Raw genomic sequence first — 6,518 nt, 5'->3', positions numbered from 1 at the left:
GACCTTGGGCCTCGGCCTCAGGAGAAGTCTCCGTCTCGCCCGACCCCAGGGCTCGGCCCCCGCCTCGGTCTCGGAAGATGGACTCCGCCTCACCCGACCCTAGGGCTCGGCCTCAACCTCGACCTCGGAAGGTGGTCTCCGCCTCGCCCGACCCCAGGGCCCGGCCTCAACCTCGACCTCGGGAGGAATCGCGTCCTCGCACGACCCCGGCCTCGGCCTCAGGAGGAGTCTCCGCCTCGCCCGACCTCGGGCTCGGACCGACCACGCCACAGGGGGTACATCATTACCCTACCCCTAGCTAGCTCAGGCTACGGGGAACAAGACCGACGTCCCATCCAGGCTCGCCCCGGTAACAAGTAATGATGGCTCCCCGCGTGCGTCCATGGCGACGGCGGCTCTCAGCCCCTTACGGAAGCAAGGAGACGTCAGCAAGGTCCCGACAACCCCGACAGCTGTGCTTCTACAGGGCACAAACGCTCCTCCGACGGCCACGGCACCATGTACACAGCCACACAGGGCACTAGCACCTCTCCGACAGCCACGTTGGCATGTACATAGGGCTCCGACTCCTCTCTACCGGACACGTTAGCATATCGCTACACCCCCATTGTACACCTGGACCCTCTCCTTGCATCTATAAAAGGAAGGGCCAGGGCCCTCATACGAGAGGGTGGTCGCGCATGACTCTCTCTCTCCCTCGCGAACGCTTGTAACACCTACTGCAAGCGCATCCACTCCGGCGCAGGACAACACGAGGCCGCAGTTTTCCCCCCTTTGTGTTCCGTCTCGCGCCAACCCATCTGGGCTGGGGCACGCAGCGACAATTTACTCGTCGGTCCAGGGACCCCCCGGGGTCGAAACGCCGACAGTTGGCACGCCAGGTAGGGGACTGCTATGTGTTGACGAACAACTTCCCGTCAAGCTCCAGATGGGTAGTCTCCAGCAACCTCTTCAGCCCGGGACGCTGCTCCGTTTCGGGAGTCTCGAGTTCATGTCCCTCGACGGCAGCTACGACATGGTACTCCTTCCCCCACAGTGCGACAGCGACAACGACGGCCGTCAGCCCGCCCGGCGGCGGCGGACTCGGCGACGTTTCCCCCCCATGGCGGAAGATCAGCATCCGGGTTTGTCCTGTCGCCTTCCTCGCCGCAGGAGCAGGAGGCGGGGAAACCGTGGCCAAGCAGGAGGCGGCACCTCGTTGGCTATCGAGCGAGTCGACGACGCAGGCGCCCCAGCGGGGGACATGTCGGGCGTAGACCTCGCGCCTGAGACGACGACGAGCGACATTTCCCCGCAACACGCCAACCCCAAGCGGACAGATGACGCCAGCACGCTCGCGAAGGGCCTGCTGGGCGTTAGCCTCATACCTGACATAACGGTGCAGTCCGTCCCCGACGCGACTTCATCACCGTCCATCGATCGAGAGGTACCATCCGTTTTCCACCCTGTGCCTTTTAGATTCAGCTTCGATCCACCAAGCGATCCCGCTTCGGTGAGCGCTTTTATAAAGGCATATCCTAACCTTCCGGGGTACCATATGTGGTCAACCTAGGACCGACTGACGGCCGTCTCGACCTACGGGCCCCCGGGCTCCGAGGAAGACGACGAGCCCGACTCTGGTTGGGATTTCTCCAGGCTCGGTAATCCTAGCGCCATGCGAGACTTCATGACCGCATGTGACTACTGCCTCTCCGATTGCTCCGATGATGGCCACAACCTTGACGACGAAGGTTGTGGCCCAAGTCGCGAATGTTTCCACGTCGATCTAGGGGGTCACGACGAAGGCAACCACCTTGGTATGCCGGAGGACGATGATCCCCCTGGGCCTGCGCCTCGCGTTGACATCCTGCGGGAGCTAGCTGTGGTCCCAGTCCCTGCGGGTCAGGACACACAGCTCGAGCAAATCCGTGAGATGCAGGCCAAGCTCGACGAGGAAGCAGGACAACTTGTGCAGCTCCAGCAAAACATCGAGCAGGGATGGGCAGGCCGAGCACTAGCCAGAGAAGCGCGTCATCAGGCCCAGGACGTCCAGCGCCGTATCACTGACGATGCCAGGGCAAGGCTACCCCCGGCTTCTAGTGGAGTCAGCCAGAACCTGGCTACAGCGGCAATACTACTCCGAGCGATGCCGAAGCCATCCACCACCGAGGGGCGGCGTATCTAAGGAGAACTCAAGAATCTTCTGGAGGATGCCGCGGTCCGACGGGCCGAGAGCTTTGCCTCCCGAAGGCAAGGGTACCCCCGGAGCATCGCGCCGCGACTTCTGATTCATGCGGGAAGCCTCGGTCCACACCGGGCGCATGCGGGACGCGACGCCTGCAGCCCCGGGTTGCCTCGGCAACGAGCACTGCCGCCACGACCGTCGAGCCCGCCTCGACGAAAAGGTGCACCGAGGCTACCACCCCAGGCGTGGGGGACGCTACGACAATGGGGAGGATCGGAGCCCCTCGCCCGAACCACCTGGTCCGCAAGCCTTCAGCCGGGCCATACGACGGGTGCCATTCCCGACCCGGTTCCGAGCCCCGACTACCATCACCAAGTACTCGGGGGAAACAAGGCCGAAACTGTGGCTTGCGGACTACTGGCTGGCCTGCCAGCTAGGTGGAACGAATGATGACAACCTCATCATCCGCAACCTCCCCCTATTCCTCTCTGACGCCGCCCGAGCCTGGCTGGAGCATCTGCCTCCTGCGCAGATCTCCAACTGGGACGATCTGGTCAAAGCCTTCGCTAGAAACTTCCAGGGCACATACGTGCGCCCTGGGAACTCCTGGGATCTCCGAAGCTGCCGCCAGCAGCCAGGGGAATCCTTGCGGGACTACATCCGGTGGTTTTCGAAGCAGCGCACCGAGCTGCCTAACATCACCGACTCGGATGTTATCGGCGCGTTCCTCGCCGGCACCACTTGCCGCGACCTGGTGAGCAAACTGGGTCGCAAGACTCCCACCAAGGCGAGCGAGTTGATGGATATCGCCACCAAGTTCGCCTCTAGTCAGGAGGCGGTCGAGGCCATCTTTTGGAAGGACAAGCAGCCTCAGAGACACCAACAGTAAGACGTCCCTGAGGCGTCCGCCCAGCGTGGCACGAAGAAGAAAGGCAAGAAGAAGTCGCAAGCGAAACGTGACGCCGCCGACGCAGATCTTGTCGCTGTCGCCGAGCACAGGAACCTTCGGAAGCCTCCCGGAGGGGCCAACCTGTTCGACAAGATGCTCAAGGAGCCGTGCCCCTATCATCAGGGTCCCGTCAAGCACACCCTTGAGGAATGCGTCATGCTTCGGCGCTACTTCCATAAGGCTGGGCCCCCGGCGGAAGGTGGCAGAGGCCACGACAACGACAAGAAGGAGGGCAACAAGGCAGAGGAGTTCACCAAGTACTCGGGGGAAACAAGGCCGAAACTGTGGCTTGCGGACTACTGGCTGGCCTGCCAGCTAGGTGGAACGAATGATGACAACCTCATCATCCGCAACCTCCCCCTGTTCCTCTCTGACGCGCCCGAGCCTGGCTGGAGCATCTGCCTCCTGCGCAGATCTCCAACTGGGACGATCTGGTCAAAGCCTTCGCTGGAAACTTCCAGGGCACATACGTGCGCCCTGGGAACTCCTGGGATCTCTGAAGCTGCCGCCAGCAGCCAGGGGAATCCTTGCGGGACTACATCCGGTGGTTTTCGAAGCAGCGCACCGAGCTGCCCAACATCACCGACTCGGATGTCATCGGCGCGTTCCTCGCCGGCACCACTTGCCGCGACCTGGTGAGCAAACTGGGTCGCAAGACTCCCACCAGGGCGAGCGAGTTGATGGATATCGCCACCAAGTTCGCCTCTAGTTAGGAGGCGGTCGAGGCCATCTTCTGGAAGGACAAGCAGCCTCAGAGACACCAACAGTAAGACGTCCCTGAGGCGTCCACCCAGCGTGGCACGAAGAAGAAAGGCAAGAAGAAGTCGCAAGCGAAACGTGACGCCGTCGACGCAGATCTTGTCGCTGCCGCCGAGCATAGGAACCTTCGGAAGCCTCCCGGAGGGGCCAACCTGTTCGACAAGATGCTCAAGGAGCCGTGCCCCTATCATCAGGGTCCCGTCAAGCACACCCTTGAGGAATGCGTCATGCTTCGGCGCTACTTCCATAAGACCGGGCCCCCGGCGGAAGGTGGCAGAGGCCACGACAACGACAAGAAGGAGGGCAACAAGGCAGAGGAGTTCCCTAAGGTCCACGACTGTTTCATGATTTGCGGTGGACAAGTGGCGAATGCCTCGGCTCGACACCGCAAGCAGGAGCGCCGGGAGGTCTGCTCGGTGAAGGTGGCGACGCCAGTCTACCTAGACTGGTCCGACAAGCCCATCGCCTTCGACCAAGGCGACCATCCCGACCGCATGCCGAGCCCAAGGAAGTACCTGCTCGTTGTCGACCCCATCATCGGCAACGTCAGGCTCACCAAGGTCCTCATGGACGGAGGCAGCAGCCTCAACATCATCTACGCCGAGACCCTCGGGCTCTTGCAGATCGATCTGTCCACGATCCGGGCCGGAGCGACGCCCTTTCACGGGATCATCCCCGGAAAGCGCGTCCAGCCCCTTGGACAACTCGATCTGCCCGTCTGCTTCAGGACTCCCTCCAACTTCCGAAAGGAAACCCTCACGTTCGAGGTGGTCGGGTTCCGAGGAACCTACCATGCGGTGCTGGGGAGACCGTGCTACGCCAAGTTCATGGTCGTCCCCAACTACACCTACCTCAAGCTCAAGATGTCGGGCCCCAACGGGGTCATCACTGTCGGATCCACATACCGACACGCGTACGAATGCGACGTGGAGTGTGTGGAGTACGCGGAGGCCCTCACCGAGTCCGAGGCCCTCATCGCCGACCTGGAGAGCCTCTCCAAGGAGGTGCCAGATGCGAAGCGCCACGCCGGCAACTTTGAGCCAGCAGAGGCGGTTAAGTCCGTCCCTCTCGACCCCAGCAACAATGCCTCCAAGCAAGTCCGGATCGGCTCCGAGCTCGACCCCAAATAGGAAGCAGTGCTCGTCGACTTTCTCCGTGCGAACGCCGAGGTTTTTGCGTGGAGTCCCTCGGACATGCCTGGCATACCGAGGGATGTCGCCGAGCACTTGCTGGATATCCGAGCTGGAGCCCGACCCGTGAAGCAGCCTCTGCGCCGTTTCAACGAAGAAAAGCGCAGAGCCATAGGCGAGGAGATCCACGAGCTAACGGCTGCGGGGTTCATCAAAGAGGTATTCCATCCCGAATGGTTAGCCAACCATGTGCTTGTGAAAAAAGAAAGGTGGGAAATGGAGGATGTGTGTAGACTACACTGGTCTAAACAAAGCATGTCTGAAGGTTCCCTACCCTCTGCCTCGCATCGATCAAATCGTGGATTCCACTGCTGGGTGCGAAACCCTGTCATTCCTCGATGCCTACTCAGGGTATCACCAAATCAAGATGAAAGAGTCCGACCAGCTCGCGACTTCTTTCATCACACCTTTTGGCATATACGGCTATATTACTATGCCATTTGGTTTGAGGAATGCAGGCGCGACATACCAAAGGTGTATGAACCACGTGTTCGGAGAGCACATCGACCGAACGGTCGAGGCTTACGTCGATGACATCGTAGTCAAGACGAGAAAAGCCTCTGACCTCCTCTCTGACCTTGAAACGACATTCAAGTGTCTGAGGGCGAAGGGCGTGAAACTCAACCCCAAGAAATGTGTCTTCGGAGTCCCCCGAGGCATGCTCCTGGGGTTTATCGTCTCCGAGCGGGGCATCGAGGCCAACCCGGAGAAAATCGTGGTCATCACCAACATGGGGCCTATCAAAGACTTGAAAGGAGTACAAAGGGTCATGGGATGCCTTGCGGCTCTGAGCCGCTTCATCTCGCGCCTCAGCGAAAGAGGCCTACCCTTGTATCGCCTCTTAAGGAAGACCGAGCGCTTCTCTCGGACCCCCGAGGCCGAGGAAGCCCTCGGAAACTTAAAGGCACTCCTTACAAGTGCGCCCATCTTGGTGCCCCCCGCTGCAGGAGAAGCCCTCTTGATCTACATAGCCACAACCACTCAGGTGGTCAGCACTGCGATCGTAGTCGAGAGATGAGAAGAAGGGCATGCACTGCTCGTCCAGAGGCCGGTCTACTTCATCAGCGAAGTGCTAACCGTACGTAGCCGCAACCACTCAGGTGGTCAGTGCCGCGATCGTAGTCGAGAGACGAGAAGAAGGGCATGCACTGCTCGTCCAGAGGCCGGTCTACTTCATCAACGAAGTGCTATCCGAGACCAAGTACTTTGATGGGTCGCTGATGAAAACAGGAGCAGGTGCGGGCCTGCTCTTCATCTCACCCCTCGGGAAGCACCTCCGCTACGTGTTGCGCCTCCATTTCCCGACGTCAAACAACGTGGCTGAGTACAAGGCTCTGGTTAATGGGTTGCACATCGCCATCGAGCTAGGGGTTTGGCGCCTCGACGCTCGTGGCGACTCGCAGCTTGTCATCGACCAAGTCATGAAGAACTCCCACTACCGTGACCGGAAGATGGA

Source organism: Zea mays, chromosome 6, assembly GCF_902167145.1.
Source record: "Zea mays cultivar B73 chromosome 6, Zm-B73-REFERENCE-NAM-5.0, whole genome shotgun sequence".
Classification (NCBI taxonomy): Eukaryota; Viridiplantae; Streptophyta; class Magnoliopsida; order Poales; family Poaceae; genus Zea; species Zea mays.
The sequence above is the reverse complement of the archived record's forward strand: the minus strand, read 5'-3'. Positions refer to the sequence as shown.